General features: G+C 42.9%; 1 protein-coding gene across 8 annotated transcripts in view; it reads left to right on the top strand.

The window, feature by feature from the left end:
* The first annotated feature begins 398 nt into the window (after positions 1-398).
* RALBP1 (ralA binding protein 1) overlaps positions 399-21,324 on the top strand; it is a 58,430-nt gene continuing 37,504 nt past the window's right edge. For 6 of the 8 annotated variants that reach the window (XM_067699712.1, XM_067699713.1, XM_067699714.1 and 3 more), the window contains exon 1: positions 854-1,001. The gene's annotated coding sequence lies outside the window, so the exon portion shown is untranslated. Of the gene's footprint in view, positions 537-853; positions 1,002-1,402; positions 1,481-21,324 lie in introns of those variants that run through there. The other 2 variants (XM_067699711.1, XM_067699710.1) reach the window with 2 other exon arrangements.

Here is a 21,324-nt window from a genome sequence, read left to right on the forward strand (position 1 = left end):
GATTTCCAGCCATGCATTAGCAGGACAATTCTTGAAGCCTTTGTGAAGGATTTCCGGAGGAAATGCGGTCATTTCCATCTTCCTCTAGATCCAATTCTGTCTGCAAGCTAACCGTGCAGAGGGCGGCTCTGATTCAGGACCTCCTCGGTACATGATGGGGACCCCGCTGCGCCGCAAGGACCAAGGGAGGTCCTCGTCGACACCCATTTTAGGAACGCTGAGGCCAGTCCCGATACAGAGTTCTAGACAAGTTTCTCCTCGGAAGCCCACGGCGCTTCCTGCATCCAAGCCCCCAGCAAAAGTCCCCACCCCAAGCCAGACTCCCCTCCCAGCCCGGGCCACGGAGAGCCCCACCCAGCGGCGGCTGGGCCGGCCTCCGGGCCGGTTTAACTGGTTAGGGCTGAAGCCCGCGGTGCAGAAGGTCTGCGCCTCCGTAGCTGGGGAACAGGCTGCCCGAAGCGTGGACAGGACTACGTCTGCCCTTCTCCGGACCTCGACCGGCGCTGCCCCCAACGGTCCTCGCGGAGCTCGCGCGGGTAAGCGCGCGTCCTCCCGGCCCCCGACCACCAGAAACTGCGCAGGCGCCGGTGGAGCTCTGGCGCGGCGCGTTCTCTCGCGCGCTCCCGGGTCTCCCCAGTTGGCCCCTCGGCCGGGCAGGAGCCATGCTTCCTGGGTGTTGTAGTGCGGCTCCCGGCGGAGGGCCGCCTGCGGACTGGGCGCTGGGTTTCCGAGGACTACCCATCCCAGCATGCCCCGCGCGGGGGCACAGGGCGCCGGCCCTGGACGGCCCCGGCCGTCAGCGCCGAGAGGAGGACCCGGGAAGCAGGGTGCAGCGGGAGGAGGGAGTGCGCGTGCGCTCTGGGCCGGCTCGCCCGGTTCTGTCCCAATCATTGTAAACAGGCGGAGGCTGGGGCGGGGTGGGAATGGGGCGCCCGAGGCCGGCCGGGGGCGCAGCGCAGAAGGTGGCCGCGGCGGCGGGTGGTCGCGAGGCGGCGGCGCAGGTCAGTGGCGGGCGGCGGGGCGGGTGGGGGTCGCGGCGGGGCCCCGCTGTCCGAAGCCGTCCGCGCGCCTTCTCGTGGCGTCTGTCAGGCGGTTGCGGGGCCGGGCTCTCGCGGGGCGGCTGGGCGGGGGCGTGGCTGCCGGGGGCGGCTGGTTCTGGCGGCTTGTCCGCGGCTCCGGCCCGCCCTGCCCGTTTCTCCCGCTCGCTGGTCGCGGCTCTTGGATCTGGGCGGGGAGGGTGGGGAGCCGGGCCCTACCCGGGGCCCGGGCCTCGGACGGGGGAGAGGGACTCGGTCTTTTACATAATCGCGGCCGGGATGCTGACGGGTCTCCGGTGCGCGCCCAGTGAGGAGGGAGGGCTCGTGGAAGCGGCGGGGCTCCTGGGTGCTGCGAGGGCATCGGCAGAGCCGAGTTGGGAATTCTTTTCACAACTCCTTGTCAAGCGGGCTGGCGCCCAAAGGCTCTTATGGAGGTCAGCTGGGTGCGTGTGTGTGTGTGTGTTTATCGTTGTGAGAGTGAAACAGGTTTCGCCAGATATCCCACATCTCAGCCTTACCTGAAGTCCTTATGCTGCTTCAGGTTTGGGGATTCATGACTCCAGAGCCTCCGTCTTGAGCAAGCAGAGCATCTTTCCTCTAAGGCCTGATCGAATGGTTGAAAATAATTAAAATGTTAACTCGAGTTTTGAACGTGCAGGTGCAAATACCGTCGTTTGGACGCTGAGTTAACACACCGACGAGCCTCATTAGGAGAGCTTCCACTCAACGTTCTGTTGGGTGGAGCGGGCTTGTCCCCGCGCTGCAGTACTTTGGGTGGCAGTCCATCATGCTGGGCGGTAGTTCACAGAATATTCAAGTAGCGATGATGAGGAACAGGCCCACTTGTGGTTTGCTGGCTATGGAGGCAGCGCTTCTAAATGAATAAGTGGGTCTGGGAATGAGAAAGGTAACTTCACTTTCTGCCTTCCGAATTATCTTGGTGACTTGATAATTCCTTTCTGAGTATCTTCCTGAGAATGAGTGATTGCTGTAAACTGTATTGGCAAGTAGTAGAGGTAGGAAGGAAGTTAGTAGAAGGGTTTCCACTTTTCAAAGTGACCCATAGATGTAAGCGAGGTGGGCTAGTTTAACAGTGACCGTTGGGAAATAATTCTTTATACAGAGTATCTTGAAGCTATGCGACATAATTTACTGTCTCTTTAAAATAGTATTTCTCATTTTAGATCTTCCAGGGACCATTTCTCCCCTACTTTAGAAAAAACAGAAGTGGTATCAGAAAGTGCATATTAACTTTAATTTGTACAGGTGTTTGCTTGGCAAGGAGAGGTTGGGCCCAGAATGTAACGTAAAAGTATGTTCTTTCTTTTTTGAACGAAAATGTCTGATAGGAACTTAGGTTAGTATATGTAGAGGGAAAAAGGGAAAATGCAGGTCATTTAGTGTAATTTCTGTGCAGCAGGTACTGTGGAGACTTACAGATGCATGAGGCAGTGCCCCTGCCTTCAGGGTGGTAAGACTTTCTCACTTACTTGAACTTCCGCAAGTACAATATGTTTTTAAGGTTGCTTTGAGCGGAGGAAGGACGGAGAGTGCAGTGGGTGTTCAAAGGAGGCAGTGGTCTGTGTCTTGAGGGAAGAGGAGGAGAGACTGAGCAAGGGGCAGTGGTCAGGAAAAGCGTATGGGAGAGGATGAGAGCAGTGAGTATACAGGCTTAGAAAGGATGGGCATTTAGGCGGGAGGAGCAGTGTGAGAAGAGCGCGGGAGTCCGAACAGAGTGAGTTGTAGGATCTGCAGGTGCGGCTGATGAGGGCCGAGGGTGGTGGCAAGATGTGAAACTGGGGACGTAGGCAGAGACCAAATTAGGAGTAGTCTTGTAGACAGGTGATGTAAGTCAGCCTAACCTCGAAGCAGACAAGAGTCACTGAGACAGGATGAAGAAGAGGTCTAAGCCTCTCAACCCATTGTAACTCCTTGCTGTGTGTCAAGCATTGTATTAGGTGCTTTATACTTTATGTCCTTGAACCCGAAGAAGGTTTAGGCATGACTGAGGCAGAAATCTTGGGAAAGGAAAGGAAGGCCAAGGGAAAGTTGGACAGGAGGAGAGAGAGCATCGCAAGAACGGGAAGTTGTTCTCTGCAGCTGTAGGATTGGGCTTACAGGGTAAGTAGCATACGATAAGGGTGCACAGATCAGTCCTCAAGTACTTTGTGCTATTCTGAGGATTCTCGAGGGCTTTTCCTTTAGATAATAAGAGAGCCTATGGATTTTAACCAGGAAAGAGTCATGATAAGGTTTTCATTTTAGAAAGACCATGCTGGTTATTGTAGAGTATAGATTTCAGAAGGGATGGAGGGACAACAAGGAGGATGCAGGAAGACTGGTGAGGAGTTTTTGTAATAATTGAGGTGACAGGTAAGGGCCTAAACTAAGGTAGAATCAGTGGAGATGCAGAGGAATAAGTTAATAGCACAAATATTTAGGAGGCCGAATTAATAGGGTTCAGTGACACTTGGATTTGGGGAGTGAGAGAGAAATAGTAGGATAAGATGACTTGGATTTTAACTTAGGTGATTGAATAGACAACAAACGGTAAAGTATGCTGAGACAGGGAATTCAGGAAGAGGAGCAAATCTGGGGAGGAACAGTATTTTAGCTTTTGGATACACTGCATAGGAGTTATCTGTAAAACATCCAGGTAGAAGTGCTTGTGTGTGGGTTTGGAGCACAAGAGAAAGGTCTTGATAGGAGAGTCATCAAGCTATCTTATAGGTGGTTCCTGAAGCCTTTGATTTAGGTAACATGGCATAGGAAGAGTTTACTGATGGAGAATGGTCCTGGAAATAGGCGATGGAGGGCAATAGCATTTGAAGCCAGAGAGAAGAAGAACTGGAAAGGGAAATTCCTATGTGTTGAGAAACGCTGAGAAATCATGAGGAGATGTTGTAGAAGCCCAAATGGGATCATTTCAAAAGGAAGCTATACTTCACAACTGCCTCTCCAGAAAAAATAAGAATAAAGGAAGCTGTATTTCAAATGCTTTGAGAACTCGAGTGAAACATGGATTTTTAGGAGTCTGTTGAATTTGATAACTAAGTGAGAGCAGTTTCTTAGCATCCTACTTAATGCTACCATTTGGGGAGGGAGCTAAGTTTGAGTTGAGTTAATGGGAGGTCAGAGAGTGGAGAAAGCAAATGTAGGTTATTTCAAGAATAAACAAATCTTAGCTGTGAAGGGAAGAATAGAAAGAAGTGTTAGCAGAGGGTAATAAAGGGTTAAGAAGGGAGTTTTAACTTGGCAAAGACTTGAGCCTGCTTTTCTTATAACAGCTTTATTGAGATATTCATATAACATAAAATTGATCCTTTTAAAGTGCACAACAATTCAGTGGTTTTTCGTGTGTTCAGAGTTGTGCAACCACCTCTACGATCAGTTTTAGAAACTTTTCATTACCCCTCTTCTTCATTGTCAGCCATTCACCATTCCCCCTGCTTCCACTCACTAGCAACCAGTTATCTACTTTCTGTTTCTGTGGTTTTGCCTATTCTGGACATTTCACGTACATGGAATCATGTATGTAATCATTTGTGACCGACTTTCTTTACTCAGCATCATGTTTTCAAGGTCCGTCTATATTGTAGCAGGTGTCAGTACTCCATGCCTTTTTATTGCTGAGTAATATTCCACTGTCTTGGTCATACCACATTTTGTTTATCTGTTCATCCATTGATGAACATTTAAGTTGTTATTTACTTTGTGGCTATTATGAATATTCCTAGTGTGAATGTGCAAGTTTTCGTGTAGAAATATGTTTTCATTGTTCCTGGGTATATACCTAGGAGTAGAATTGCCGGGTCATGTGGTGACTTTTATATTGAACAGTATGAGGAACTGCCAAACTGTTTCCCAAAGCAGCTGCACCATTTCACTGTCCAGAGTAAGGACTCTGATTTCTCCATATCCTCACCAACACTTGTTATTTTCTGGTTTTTAAAATTTTAGCTATACTGGTAGGTGTGAATTGGTATCTCATTGTGGGTTTGATCTGAGTTTCCCTGGTGGCTGATGGTGTTGAATATCTTTTCATGTGCTTATTGGCCATTTGTATATCTTCTTTGGAGAAATAGTTATTCAAGTCCTTTGCCTATTTTAACATTTGTTGTTCATCTTCTTGTTGTTGAGTTGTAAATGTTCCTTTACATATTCTGGATGCTGGACCCTTATCAGTATATATGATATGCAAATACTTTCTTCCATTCTCTGGGTAGTCTTTTTACTTTCTTGTTAATGCCCAAGGCAAAGGTTTTAAATTTTGATAAGTACAATTTATTTTTTTTGTTACTCATGATTTTGTTATCATATCTAAGAATCCATTGCCAGATCCAAGGGCTTGCAGATTTACACTATGCTTTCTTCTAGGAGTTTTATTCTTATATTTAGTTCTTAGTTCTAAAACCTTAGTTTAGGTTTTAGTTCTTATATTTCGATGTTGATTCATTTTGAGTGAATTTTTGTATATGGTCTGAGATTGGGTCCATTTTTTGTGTGTGGAAATCTAATTATCCCATTCCCATCTGTTGAAGTGACCATTCTTTCCCCATTGAATAGTCTTGACACCCTTGTTGAAAATCAATGGACCGTAGATGTTTGGGTTTATTTCTAGACTCTTCAGATCGACTGTATAGGTCTATATATTTATCCTAATGCCAGTACCACGTTGCTTTGGTTATGCTAGTTTTGTAGTACCTTTTGAAATCAGGAAGTATGAGTCTTCTAACTTTGTTCTCCTTCGTTATTTTTTTTGTGGCTATTCAGGGCCTGTTGCAATTCCATATTAAACTGAGGATCAGATTTCCATTTCTGCAAAAAAGGCTGTTGAAATTTTGCCGTGAATCTATAGATCACTTTGAGTTACAGCAATACATTGTTGTCTTAATGATACTGAATCTTTCAATCTGTTAAAAAGGGGTTTATTTAGGTCTACTTTAATTTCTCTCAGCAGTGTTTTGTAGTTAGCAGTGTATGCCTCTTTCACCTCCTTCATTACATTTATTCCTGTTTTATTCTTTTGGCAGCTAATGACCAGTCATTAGCTGACCGGTAAGCTAACAGAACAGAGGCTTCAGCTAATGATTGGACAGAGATTTCCTTAAACATTTAGTACCAAAAACATCTCCCGATATTTTCAGAGGGGTGCTGTGCATCTCTTGGGGGTGTACCTTCAGTACTCAACCACGTTACAACTCTGTCTTAGCTTTCATTTCCTGTTTGTACAGAGGTCAAGGTCATCCAGAGGTGAGGGTGGAGGGCTTTCTCGGGTAGGATAAACTCAGTGAGATCCACCGGAGACACATCAACTAGTTTAAGGACAAAGACAAGGAGAGAATTTTCAAAGTAGCAAGAGAGAAATGACTCATCACATACAGGGGATTCTCAATATCATTATCAGCTGCCCTCTCATGAGAAACGGTAGAAGCCAGAAGGCAGTGGGATAACATAGTCAAGGTATTGAAAGAAAAAAACTGCTAACCAAGAATTCTTCGTCTGGCAAAACTCCTGAGCATGTACATAGCCCTGCGCGCACACGTTTCTCCTAGATTTCCAGGAATTTGTTGAAGCTGTTCAAGGTCCTTGTTCCCCAAAACACCTCTCAAGGTTTTGGTCCTAGTGTTTGCCCCAGCTGTTACCTGATGCTTCAGGTGGTAGCAGCTAAAACTTCTGCCAGCCCCCTAGTGGCCTTACCCCGGGGGTGGTGGTGGTGGTGGTGGGGGTGGTGGTGGTGGTCAGGTGGTGGTTCTGAGTTAGCAGCATTTAGGTGAGATAAAGCAAGCCTTTTCAGCAGGTAGGTCTTCCAGGGAGCCTGGAATAATAATTTCAGTTTGTTTGCAAATGAGGTTTGTTCTGCTGAACCAGTGCTGGGAATGTGGGCTGTTAGTTTCAAGGGTGCCACTGATCTGGGAAGCCCAGGATAGGACTAGAGAAAGTTAAATACCACAAAGTTCTATGTTCTTAAGGAAGATTCAGCTGTTTTTCTTGAATAAGTGCTCCCTGGATTGCTGCAAGCTTTTGCTTAGTTTCCAGTGTTGTGAAAAAGTTGATTCTGACCAAGTTTAGGTGCTTTTATGGAGGGGTGAACTTTTGGAGTTCTTAAGCTGTCGTTTTACATCACTCCATCTGTTTATTTAGTACTCCATTTATTTTTAGGCTGCCTCTGTCACTATAGTTCAAGTGAATTTTTTGTAGACAGCATATAGTTGGGTTAGTATTTTCTCTTTCTGTGTTCTTTGCTTTTTTCCTAAGGACTTTGAGGTGCTTGTAGAGATGTAACATAATAAAGGTTTTTTGGCTATCATAATCAGTGCTTTGCTTACTTTTGTGTATTTGGGGGCTAAGGTTTTTTTAAAAATTTTTATTTATTTATTTATTTTTGGCCGTGTTGGGTCTTCGTTTCTGTGTGAGGGCTTTCTTTAGTTGCGGCGAGCGGGGGCCACTCTTCATCGCGGTGCGCCGGCCTCTCACTGTCGCGGCCTCTCTTGTTGCGGAGCACAGGCTCAGTAGTTGTGGCTCACGGGCCCAGTTGCTCTGCAGCATGTGGCATCCTCCCAGACCAGGGCTCGAACCTGTGTCCCCTGCACTGGCAGGCAGACTCTCAACCACTGCGCCACCAGGGAAGGGGAGCTAAGGTTTTAACAGTGAATTGCTAGGTCAGAATATTAATTTTTGGTAGGTGTTGCTAAATTGTCCTTCTAAATGTAACAGTTTACACTTTTACCAGTAGCGTGTGAACGTGTCTCTTTCTTCAAACCCTCCCATTGTTGGGTATCAAACTTGTTCATCTTTAGAAAATTGGTGGGTAAAAAAGAGCATCTTTTAAATTCCCTGTTTTTTCATTTTAAAAGTATTTGTGTGCTTCATGTTCAAATCCTCAACCGTTTTCCTTTTTTAAAAATTAATTTTGAAAAGTATTTGTCATGTCTAGTGCCAGAATTTTTTCTCTAAGTTTCTTCTTGGCTTCTTACATTTGTTTATGGTGTTTTTTTAAAATGTGCTTACGATTTTGCGAAGGTCTTTTAAAATGGGGGTCAAGGAAGGAAAAAGCAGTAAAACTCTTCCTTTTTCACACTTTTATGGGGTGGGGGAGGATATAGTTTATAAAATCTCAAGTTTTGTCCAGATATTTTTATAATGTTTTGTATAGTTAATAGCAAAGTTAAATATTGATTAATAATTATTATTGCTACTTACTGAGTACCAGGAATACCATTTTGTTTAGTCTTGGCAGTGCCATGCCAGGTAGATGTCAGTATTTACAGATAAGGAAGCCCAGCTTATGAAGGGTGATGGTACTTACTCAAGCCTACGACTGTGCTGTATTACTTCCTGTTTACTGTATTCTCTCTCCATCAGGGTATCTCCCAGTTTCTTTACTGAGGAATGGGGGCCTGGGTGAGATGGAAATAATATGATTGTGTTTTCCCTCAGCCATTAAGATACCACTGAAGAGACCACACCTTAATATTTTCTTGTATATTCTTCCAGAGGTGTTTTATACACATACAGGCAAAGAATGTGTAAACATGTATACATTCTCTTCTAAACAGTCATGATGTAAATTGTGGAACAAGGCATTTATTTGTTGAGTGCTTACTGTCTACCAGGCACTAGGCCTGTTTCTTTACATTTGATCAGTTTGAGTGAAGCCCTTCAAACTTCAAACTGATCACCTTGAAACGTTGTACAGATATTTAAATATGAAGCTTTTGCCTAAAAGGTAACTAAAAACAAAAATGCTAGTAGAACTCATTTGGAATTGCTTCAGAGCTGATACCTTGATATAATGAAGCATGACCCTTCATTCTCAATTGAAGGTTAAATTAATTCAAAAGCACTACAAATTGAAAGCCAGATATTGTGACAGGTTGAGAATAAAAGTGCATGCCATTGCCATTGTTTAAAAATGAGGTATGTTTTTCAGTTATAAAAACAGTGTTTTTGTGTGATTGGGACTTTCTCCTTAATCTTTTTATGAATAAGCTCTTTCGCCAACCTGCCAGTGATAGGTGCCTTTAGATAAATATATTTGGATAAGTAACTACTCTTGAGAAAAAGGAGGGAGAGGGAGATGAGGGAAGAAAGCTCCCCTCCCCCCCCCACTGGGAAGAAAGCTTTTAAAGGAAAACTCATAAATTGAAGCTGTAATTTTAAGATGTTAGCAATTTTCAGTTGTTCCTTCCAAAGCAGAAATAGCGAATCAAGAACTTTGACTTTCTAGGGAGTTTCCTGGTGGCCTAGTGGTTAGGATTCCAGGCTCTCACTGCCATGGCCCGGGTTCAGTCCCTGGTGGGGGAACTGAGATCTCGCAAGCCGCGTGGCATGGCCAAAAAAAAAAAAAGAACTTTGACTTTCTGTGGAAAACTATGGGAGAAGAAAGTGTGAATATAAAAATGAAGAAAAAGCTCACTGAAGTCCATTTTGTTATCCCCCTAGAATGGTAACAAGCAATTAAAAAGCAGCAGATACCATGCTACATTTTTCAACTAAACTTAGCATTTTAAGAAAATGAGCATATTATGACATCAGATTTTGCTTCCTCAGGTTACTTTTTTTTTTTTTAGGTTACTTTTTTTTTAAATTCAGACTTTATTTTTTTAGAGCAGTTTTGGGGTCACAGCAAAATTAAGAGGAAGGTACAGAGATTTCCCATATGCCCCCAGCCTCACACGTGCACAGCCTCTCCCGTTATCAGCATCCCCCACCAGATGGGACGTTTGTTACAAGTGAGGACCTGACATTGACATGCATTGCCACCCAAAGGCCATAGTTTACATTACAGTTCACTCTTGGTGTACACTCTATGGGTTTGGACAGATTTATAACAACATGTATCCATCACTGTGGTATCATACAGTATTTTCACTGCCCTAAAAATCTTCTGTGCTCTGCCTGTTCATCCTTCTCTCCCCCTCCTCCCCCACCCCTTAGCAACCATTGATGTTTTTGTTCTCTCCATAGTTTTGCTTTTTCCAGAATGTCATGCAATTGGAATCATCTGTTATGGAGTCTTTTCAGACTGGCTTCTTTTACTTAGTGATAGGCATTTAAGTTTCCTCCATGTCTTTTCATGGCTCGAGAGCTCATTTCTTTTTAGTGCGGAATAATATTCCATTGTTTGGCTTCTAGCACAGTTTTATTTATTTATCCATTTACCTACCAAAGGACATCTCGGTTGCTTCCAAGTTTTGGCAGTTATGAATAAACATACTTCTGTAAGTTAGCTGCTGTCAACATCCATGTGCAGGTTTTTGTAAGGACATAAGTTCTCAACTCCTTGGGCAAATACCAAGGACATGATTGCTGAATTGTATGGAAGGAGTATATTTAGTTTTGTAAGAAACTGCCAAACTGTCTTCCTAAGTGACTGCACCGTTCTGCATTCCCACCAGCACTGATAAGAGTTCCTGTTGCGCCACATCCTCGCCAGTGCTTGCTGTTGTCAGCGTTTTGAATTTTGGCCATTCCAGTAGATCTATAGTGGTATCTTATTTCTTTCTTAAGGTCATTTTTTAAAAAATTTGAGGTATAATTGACATGTAACATTATATTAGTTTCAGGTGTGCAACATAATTATTTGATATTTGTATATATTGTGAAATGATCACCACAATAAGCCTAGTTAACATCTGTCACCACACATAGTTACAAAAAAATTTTTTTTAACAATTTTTTAAAAATCTAGATTTATTTTAGTCACGTTCATTGTTGTTTTAGTTTGTAATTCCCCAGTGATATATGATATGGAGCATCTTTTCATATGTGTATTTGTCATTTGTATATCTTTTTTTGGTGAGGTGTCTTCAATTAGCTTGTTTTCTTATTGTTGAGTTATAAGAGTTCTTTGTGCATTTTGGGTAATAGTCCTATATCAGGTATATCTTTTACAAATATTTTCTCACAGTCTGTGGCTTGTCTTCTCATTTTTGGTCTTAAGTCTCTTAATTTTTAAGTTCATCCCCCCACTCTTCCTCCTTCCCCTCTCTTTTTCTTTGGTATTAACTAAAGAAACTAAATTGCATATCCCCAGATTTTGAGGCTTAATCAGATTAAGTTTTCATTAGTTTATTTTTGCGAGGCTGGTGTGATTTTCTCTCTTTTTTGTCTGTGTTATTAGCAGTCATTGATCATTGCCAGTATCTATTTTTAAATTGCTTATTAAGTGGTGACAGTCTTTTATTTCTTTCTTTATTAGATGGAAGATTTTGATAAAAAGAAACTTCACTGAACAACACTTTGTATAGCAGATTCAGGATAAAATAAATGCTTCCCCCCCCCCATTTACTAGTTATTCCAAATAATTACATGGTTCTCTAGCATCCTCCAAAGTGACCAATGAATTTTATTTTATTTTATTTTAGTATTTTTTTTTTGTGGTAAGTGGGCCTCTCACTGTTGTGGCATCTCCCATTGCGGAGCACAGGCTCCGGACGCGCAGGCTCAGCGGCCATGGCTCACAGGCCCAGCCGCTCCGCAGCATGTGGGATCTTCCCAGACTGGGGCACGAACCCGTGTCCCCTGCATCGGCAGGCGGACTCTCAACCACTGTGCCACCAGGGAAGCCTGAATTTTATTTTTGAGTATCATTATGAACTCATGGATTTAAATATACTTGATACTTTATTTCATGGCAGTTATTAATTTTATTGGCACTAATATAGTCCCATCTTTGGCCAGTGGAAGCTTCTTCTAGTTGACTTCTGAGTCCTTTTGTCTTGATTCCAAGCATCTTTCATAACGTCTTTCTTTTGTGACACGATATTTCAGCCTCATCTTATACATATCTTGTTCTTAGACCTGGTGTCAGCCTAATGGAAATGCTTAATAGTATGCTGAATTATGTTGTTAGGCCCACACAACTAAATTCGTATTTATGGCTTGGCAATTTAGTAACCATTTGAAAAAATAGTACACGATAGCTGGAAGAGAAAATAAATTATTTCACTCTTAAATAACTAAAATTAGTGGTCTGTGTGTGCCTATTGGACACCACACAGCTTATAATACTTTGCAATCAGATTGGACAGCACCACCCCTTATTTCTTGTTCCATGTTGATTTTTTTAAAAAATAAATTTATTTATTTATTTTTGGCTGCATTGTGTCTTCGTTGCTGCATGTGGGCTTTCTCTAGTTGTGGTAAGCGGGGGCTACTCTTCGTTGTGGTGCGTGGGCTTCTCATTGCGGTGGCTTCTCGTTGCAGAGCACAGGCTCTAGGCGCGTGGGCTTCAGTAATTGTGGCACACGGGCTCAGTAGTTGTGGCCCTTGGGCTTTAGAGTGCAGGCTCAGTAGTTGTGGTGCACGGGCTTAGTTGCTTTGTGGCATGTGGGGATCTTCCCAGACCAGGGCTCGAACCCGTGGATTCTTAACCACTGCGCCACCAAGGAAGTCCCCCATTTTTTTTTTCTTTAAATCATAGCTACCCCAGAAAACCCAGCTTCACAGAGGTATGCTGTTGAAAGGAATGTGCACAGTCTAATGTTGAAACTGAACTTCTTTTAGCTGGTAGTTTGTACAGTGTCTGGCAGATGTTGAATACCGCTCTGTTTCCTTCAAATGTAAGCTCCCCGTGGCCGGGATGAGTTTGCTTACAGTGCTCTGGGTGCCTCCGCACACTGGGAACCATGGACTAGATACTTTTACCCAGTTTCTGTTGTAACCAATGGTGTGCATTTTAAAAATTATTAAATAACGTTTGTTGGTCTCCCCCGGCCCCAAGTTAACTTCTAATTTACTATTTACTTGAGAATAGATTTTGTGATTATGAAATGTGGCAGGAAAGACACCACCCTCCCCCTCAGCCAAAGGATATATCATTACTTTAAAAATGTGCTGTTTTACTGATAATACCAAATGATATTTATTGTTTTTTTTATAAGAAAACTTTTTTTTTGTCCTCTGAATTAGAGTGACTGCTGATGATAGCACCTTTGATTTTGTGTAAAGGCAATGTGGACTTTTCTCCCCATACTTAATACATATACATACTCTTTGATTTGGAGAGCTGTATGTAGAACTGGATTGTGTCCTCTGCAGCCTTTCATCCCAGGCAGAAGGTGGGATTATTTCTGGCTGCTAGATCCTGTATGTTTTGGCTGCTCATTTTCCAGCACCTGGCATTCTGATCCTCAGAGTTTGAACGTTCACTTAAATAATGGATATAATCTGTGCCCTTTAGATTTCTGTTTCATCTGGACGTTGATTTTTACATTTTGCATTATATCAGTGTCCTAAAATAACTTGTGAATTTTTCTGTTTTCTTATCAGTCATGTAAAAGTTATTGTCAGCCTTAAAAAGACATTCATACGTTTGTATTCATTATGATGAACTTCGGAATTTCACATCTTTTAAACTGATTTTACACACATATCTTATCTCAGGCATATTGTTTTAATCAGTGACACTGAGAATGTTGAGTGGAAAACATTAAATCACTATGTCATTCAGTGAATTTCTGTGAGTGGCATGTGAGGTGCTAATTGAAAGTTTATTTGTTTGGATAAGCCCCTGGGGGTAGGGGAGAAACTAAAATAAAGATTAAATTTGATGATCTATAAGGAGAGTACAGAAAAGAAACAGTAACCCAAGAGTAAAATCTCTACTGAAGTATAGACCTAAGCAAATGCTGGAAGATTTGAAAGGACTAATTATGTAACAGCCTAATGGGCTGACAGTTGGTCTGTGGGAGTGTGCATGAGAAATTACTCAGTCCTGTAACTGTGTGTACTGGTCTGCATCACGGGGCACACGCCATAAACCTCGCACATATTTGCATGGCGAGGATTTCACCGTGAATGATAGGAAACCCTCTAAACCTTATCTGCCTCGTCTGAAGGATTATTTGTCTCACCTCAGTTTATAAACTTAACATTTTTTTCTTGGACAGTAATATTCATGTTTTAAGAAAAATCCCTTGATGGGGATTTCTCTTTGTATACCTGTTCCCTAGAGCATATAAAACTGTCTCTAAATGAGAAGAGCAGCTTACTGGGCCTCAGTGGTTTGTAAAACAGTGTGGTTTACGCGGAACACCTGCCGTCTTTCTGGCAGTCTGGGATTTCGGTACCCGTCCGGCGGAGAACACCAGTGTGACCGGGCTCCACGGGGACCTCGGGCTGTGAGTGAGGAGCTGCCCAGCACACGGTGCTTCACACGTGTCCCTGTGACTCCACTGCCCGGGGACTCCCGGGAGCGTGTGCCTGGTTCCTTGTGCCTTTTCCTTTGTCTTTTTGCTTTGTGTCCTTTCTCTGTAATAAATCGCAGCCGTGAGCATGACTGTGTGCTGACTTATGTGAGTCCATCTAGAGAATTGCCGACCCTGCGGGTGGTCTTGGGGACCCCCAGCCCAGTTTAAAGACTTGCACTATTCCCCGCCTCGCTCCTGCACCCCTCTCGGTCTTAGTTTTTTCCTTTCAGCTATTTTTTTTTTGGTGTTTATTTCCTTTATCTAAATAATATCCTTAAGCTGCTGTTTTTGAAGATAGCAGTTTTGGATGTCTTGTGTTAACCTAGGTGTTAGGGTAGATGAGGATTTGGGTGTCTCAGACCTTCGCCGGGCCCCCTGCCCCCAGCCCCCCAGCATCATCCTGCCCTGCACGGTGTTTGATTCTGTCAGCACCCATCGTTTTCATGGTGATGATCACACAAATACTGTGTAACCCTGAGCCAGGCAGTAGACTACAATTTCATTTTCTCATCTACCTTTTCCTTTTTCTTAGAGTTAATGGTTATCTCTTATTTTTATTTGCTTTTTACTCTGTTCTCATGACAGATATATTCCAAAAGCTCCAGCGGTTCTTTACCAGGTCTTACTCTTCTTTTCCGCAGTCAGATGTCTGTGACTCCCTTTGTCCTTGGAGCCCTTCTTCCCCTGGGTCACAGGGACTGTGTCACTAGCTGATCACAGGCCTGCTTTTCATGGGGTTCCTTGCTGCCCATCAGGGTCTCATTTCAGGGCATCAGGATTCTTGAACAAGTGTACGGGGGGAGTACAGTCCTTGCCACTGTGTGTCTGGAACGTCTTTATTCTACCTGTGCACTTGAATGGTCCTTGGAACTAGCTGTCTTGTCAGAGGTTTGAAGATATTCCTTTATTGTCTTTAAGTTTCCAGTGTTCTTGTTGACAAGTTGATCGTGATCCTTTGTATGTAAGTTGCTTGCCCTCTTCCCTGCCTGCAGGAGTCTTTCAGGATCATCCTTCTGTCCTCTGTACCCCAAAACCTCATGATGTGCTTTGGCGTGGGTCTCTTCATGTATGGTGTGGGGCGGTCCCTTGTGATCTGGACACTCTTGTCCTTTAATTCTGAGAAAATTTGAAGAATAAGAACGTACTGGGCGTGCAAATACTGCTTACAAAGTTGGACATTCCCAGATGGTAGGTTAATGCTGGTTAGTGTTCAGTATGTGAGGTACTAATGAATCAGTGTTTGGATTCCCTTGTAGAGATTTGGGTTAGAGACTTAATTTACAGATTATTTTTAAAAACCGTAAAAATGAGGAAAAGCTGCTTCCAGTGACTTACAGCCTGGTATTTAATAAAGAAAGTTTATAAATACTGGATTTGCTTAACTTGTGAACTAGTTAAGCAAGCTATGGGTTTTCTGGACGAGGCCTTTTTCTGTGTTGAATTATCAAGTTTAATAAATCATTGGAGTTATTCTCAAAAGCTCATTTCAGGAGACTTTAATTTAGCAATCTGTCTTTCCTACTTATATTGTTTTGTCCCTTTGCATGGGTGAATGATTATTATTATGTGTGCTGATTAATAGTGGTGCATGAGCAGAAAAGACTATTTTAAGAACAATGCATATCCTAGTTCTTTGGAGGAGTGGATGTTTTTAAGCAATTATTAAGTTTGAGTCTAGTTTTATGACACTTTTTTTTTTGGCTTTACCTCAGTTATAACTGTCATAACTGTTCTTTTTATGTGAAAAATTTCATTTCAACGTTATAATTTTGGGGGGTTCTAAAGTAAAATTCCAGATGTATGGTTTTTGCTGTATACTTTTAATAGTTTTTGTTAGATATTGCAGAAGTAACCTTTTATATCTTCAGTTTTCTCTGGAGAGAGATTTCGCACAGGTACCAGCCACAGGCTTTCAGTTGAGAAAGACTGGAAGTAGACATTCCTGTTGTAGTGATTTTGGGTGTGGGGGGAGGTGGGATGCTGAAGGTAAAGGTGGGAGTAGCAACGTTTGAGAAGGAGAGTTCATATTTTTTAATGGCTCATGATCATCTCTATATAGCTTCCATAGCTTTTTTTTCCCCCCATCTGAGGGATTTTATTGATGTTATTAATTTATTTTCAGTGATATGCACAGTTTAATGTTTTTTTGTGACGGCTTGGGTAGATCTAGAGGGCATTATGCTAAGTGAAATAAGTCAGACAGAGAAAGATACCGTATGATCTCACTTGTATGTGGAATCTAAAAAACAAGACAAGCAAAACAAAATGAAAATAGACTCATAGATACAGAGAACAAATGGGTGGTTGCCAGAAGGGAGGGAGGTGGAGGGTTGAAATAGGTGAAAGGGATATTAAGAGGTACAAACCCCCTGTTATTAAAAAAAAAAAACAAAAACCTCCAGGGATGTAACATGCAGCATAAGGAATATGGTCAATAGTATTGAAATGACTTTGGGGACAGGTGGTCACGAGACTTACCAGGGTCCTCATTTCCAAACGGTTGTAAATGTCTAAGCCCTGGTACACCTGAAGCTAATGTAAGAGTGGTGTTTCAATAGAAGAAGTTTCAACAGATGTATACGTGTATGTAGCCCACATGCCTGTCAAGAGACAGAACGTAGCCATCAAACCAGAAAGTTCTCTCGTGCTCCTTCGTGCTCAGTCCCTGCCTCTCCCCCACATCCCCACAACCACATGCCTCGATTCTTTTGACAGAGGTGAGTTTGCCCGTTCCAGAACTTCCTATAAATAGTCGCACCTTATGTCTACTTTGTCAATTTTTAACTTTATAGTTAATGCTTTCTGGTCCTGTCTGGGATATTCTTCTCCCAAGGTCTCAAAAATACGTTTTATTTTAGAAGTTTTACAGTTTTTAGCAGTTAAGTTCTCGTGTCTGTGATTTATCATGAATTACACTTTGTGGGTGATGTGATGGAGGAGCTCACCACCTCTCTTCCCCACATGGTTATCCATGCCACTTGTTGAAGACTTTCCTTTCCCCCCGAATTCCTTTGGAACCTTTGTTGACAACCAGTTGACTGTGTACATGTGAGTCCCTGTGAATTTTCTGTTTTGTTCTTCTAACCTGTCTGTCTGTCCTTGCTCCAGTGCCATGCTGTCCTGATTACTTTTCTGTGGTGTTTGGCTGAAGTAGACCACTATTATCTGAAAGTTTTCTGTCTGGCAGAGCTGTCCCTTTCTGGTCGTTCAGCTGGAGAGGGCAGGCTTCTGTTGTTGTTTTTATCTGAGCCCGCCCGTCTGTCTGGCTTCTTTTGCTCTGAGTCTGATACGTAGAGACAAAAAGAAAACTCAGGGACCAGTGTTGGTCCTCAGATCCCGAGGTCCCTAGCCTGTCTGCCTTCTTGCTCTACCTGTCAGTCTGTTGTCTTCTCTTAGCTGTGTTCACCAGGAGGAATAGGGATACGTATTCTTTCTTAAATGTTTACAAATTTACATCATTTCTCCTTTTGCCTCAGGAGTAGGAATTCCTAATTTTTTAATTTGTTTTATTTTCTTTCCTTTGGCTATTTATGCTGAAATTTACTGTGGACCATTTGAGGCCTCCCTCTTCTGCCCTCTTATTCAGCGAGGTTCAGGCTTGCTGTGGCTCTCCAGTGCTCAGAACAGTCCCAGCGCCAGTGTGTTCTTTCCTCTGAAATCGCCCTCTATTCGGGCCTCACTCCTTCCTGTGTGCAGATAGCCGCTCCCCTTCCGTTCCTCCCAACTGTGGCTGAGTCAGGTCAACAGCTATTTCTCTGGAGTAGTTTTTGCAAGATAATCTGTTCAGTGCGTCATGAACAAAACTCTCTTCTTTGTCAGTTCAGTGTGGAGGCTGAACTGTAAGTCACCAGCTGCTGTAGCAGCACAGAGCAGGGAATGGTCCAAACCCGCCTGGCATTCTGTTGTTCGCGGTCCTGCCCTCATTCCTCTTAGCCCCAGTGTTGTCACTTCCTGGCCTTGGACTTGGTGATGACCCATGTGTGGTGCCTGAGCCCCTCAGCTTGCCTCCAGTTGGCTCTCAGTTCAGAGCCACCTTGTCTTTCAGTGTCTTTTGTGTTGCTTCTTCGTGAAACTGCTCCCGTCCAACTTGTCTTCTTGCCGTTCTCATAACAAGCCCCACATTTCTGCTTGTGTCTGTAATGCCCTGCTCCTCCTGGCATGTGTGCCCTCTTGTGTGTGTGTGTGTAGAGGGCAGGTTACTGGAAAGAATGTGTGTTTCGAGTCAAGCAGATCCCAGTTTTATCTCTTGCTGTGTGGCATAGGGTAAGTTACTTCACTTCTCTGAGCCTTAGTTCTGCAGTTTGTAAACATGGAAAAACACTTTTCTCACAGGACATATAAGGTTAGTTAATGTATATGAAAGTTCCTGAAGCCACAGGAACTCAAATAAAATGTGGGTTTCCTTTCTTTATTTCTGTAATTAAAAGTTGAGGCTAAGGGCTGGTTCCTTTCTTCTCATCTTTGTGTCATTAGCCGACACAGCCTGTTGAGAACATAGAAGAGACTAATTAGATTGTTAAGTAAACAAACATCTGACTACTTCCTCTGCAGCCTGTGCTGTGTGAAATGCTAGGACTCGCGAATTATTGGGCAAGATGGCCCTGTGCTCACAGGTCATTAAAGCCCTGCAAGGCATGTGCAGCGCTGGAGGTGTGCTCCACGCATTCTGCGGGCACAGGAAGGGGGCATGGCTTAGACTGGGTGGGGTGGGCATGAGGGGGGATTCCTGGAGAAAGTGTGGCTGGTACTTGATCCTTTTTTTAAAACTTTTTTTTTAGGTATAATTTACATACCATAAGATTCACCCACTTAAAATGTCAATTTACGGTTTGTAACCATCACCACAGTCAAATCTAGACCGTTTTCATCACTCCAGAAAGATTCCTTGTGCCCATCTGCAGGCTTAATGTTAAAAGATGAGTATGAATTGGCCCTACAAAGATCCTGGAAGGAGGGCTGGGTTCCAGGGCGTGAGGAAGACAGCATGCAGGGAGGCGTATGACATGGGTCCGTGGGGACAGGATGCCCGTCAGTGGTCTGTCTGTGTCGAGCTATGCTCCTTCCCCGCACCTGTGCTTTGGCTTCCCGGGTCTTTGGACCTCAGTTTCCTCACCTGTGATGTGTAACTGATAGGCTGGTGGGATCTTGGCTCTCTTTAAACTCTCAAACCTGGGCTGGTCAAAACCATCCCTTCAATTAAGGGAAGAATAGAATGTACTCTTGAAAAATAATAGGACTTCCCTGGTGGCGCAGTGGTTGGGAGTCCGCCTGCCGATGCAGGGGACACGGGTTCGTGCCCCGGTCCGGGAGGATCCCACATGCCGTGGAGCAGCTGGGCCCGTGAACCATGGCCGCTGAGCCTGCGCGTCCGGAGCCTGTGCTCCGCAACGGGAGAGGCCACAACAGTGAGAGGCCCGCGTACTGCAAAAAAAAAAAAAAAAAAAAAAAAAAGCCAGTCAGGGCCTATGAAGAAAACCTAAAAAATTACAGTGATGCTTACAGCTCCTTTGATGGAATTTTTCCTGTTTAATGTTTTTCCTGACTAGACAAGCAGTAATGTATACTGGGTATAAAACTTATGAAATGCAGAAGAGTAAAAAGATCACTTATAATCTTATAATTCACAGATAATTATTTTTAAAGTTCCCTTGTTCTTACGTTTTTTGCATATGTTTATTTAAAAATTGATATTGTGCTATAAATAAAATTGCTTTCCCCACACTATTAAATATTGTCAAAAACACAATTTTTATGAGACTAAAAAAAGTGGCCTGTTCGTTTAAAAAGAACCCCAATAATAGTAATACAAGTAATAGATGGGCATGGTAAGGCTCAAAATATGTAGAAAGGATAAAATAAAGAAATCTTTCTCTCCCCCCCCTTTTACAACTTCCAAGAGTTAACAGTTGTTAACTATTTCAGAAGTTGCATGTTGTGTGAGTTTATATTCCATTATTTGGATCAATCATAATTTAACTGATCTTCCATTGATAGCCATTTAGATTATGTTGTTTGTGCTGTCACAGTGCTAAAATGCGTATTTTCATGTACACATCTTTGAATTCTTGTAAAAGTATATCTGAAGGATAGGTTCCTAAAAAGAGGAATTCTTGGATCAAAGAGAGCACATTTAAAATTTTGATAGGGACTTCCGTGGTGGCGCAGTGGTTAAGAATCCACCTGCCAATTCAGGGGACACGGGTTCGAGCCCTGGTCTGGGAAGATCCCACATGCCGCGGAGCAACTAAGCCCGTGCGCCACAACACTCTAGAGCCCACGAGCCACAACGACTGAGCCCACGCACGTAGAGCCCATGCTCTGCAACAAGAGAAGCCACCGCAATGAGAAACCCACACACCACAACAAAGAGTAGCCCCCACTCGCCACAACTAGAGAAAGCCCGCACGCAGCAACGAAGACCCAGCACAGCCAAAAATAAATAAATAAATATATTAAAAAATAAAATTTTGATAGATATTGCCAAATTGGTTTTCAAAAAAAATTGTGCTGGTTTACACTTCAGCCATCAGTGGATATTCTCCCAAATGTTTGATCACATCCTTACCAGCACTTGGTATTAATCACCTTTTTTGTTCTTTGCCAGTCTGCTGTTAGAAAAATGGTAACTTATTTTGTTTTTAAAATTGTAATTGTACTTGAACATTATTTTCATGTGGATATTAGTCATTTTTCTATGAACTGCTTCACATTCTTTGTGTAGGTGTCTTGATTTGTTGAGATTTTCATTGATTTGTGAGAACTCTTTGCTTTTTAGAGAAATTAGCTCTCATAATTTACACATCTTTTTACACATTTGTTTGTCTTTGTTTATGGTCAGAAATAGCAGTCTTATCACTTGTGTTTGTGGATTTTTAAAATTGCAAAATCACCTTAGAAGTGAGTGCAAAGAGAAACAAGTGATTCTAATAGTTTTTCAAATTAATATGAAGGCATTAAAGAGGAATAAGAACTAATCCAAGTAACTTTTAAACACAGTACTGTGTACCATCTGTCTAATGAAGAAAAAAATGCAAACAAATCTTGAACTTTTCTTACATTTGTCCTTTGGGTTTTTTTATTCTTTTTTTAAA

This window comes from Pseudorca crassidens, chromosome 12 (genome assembly GCF_039906515.1).
Source record: "Pseudorca crassidens isolate mPseCra1 chromosome 12, mPseCra1.hap1, whole genome shotgun sequence".
Classification (NCBI taxonomy): Eukaryota; Metazoa; Chordata; class Mammalia; order Artiodactyla; family Delphinidae; genus Pseudorca; species Pseudorca crassidens.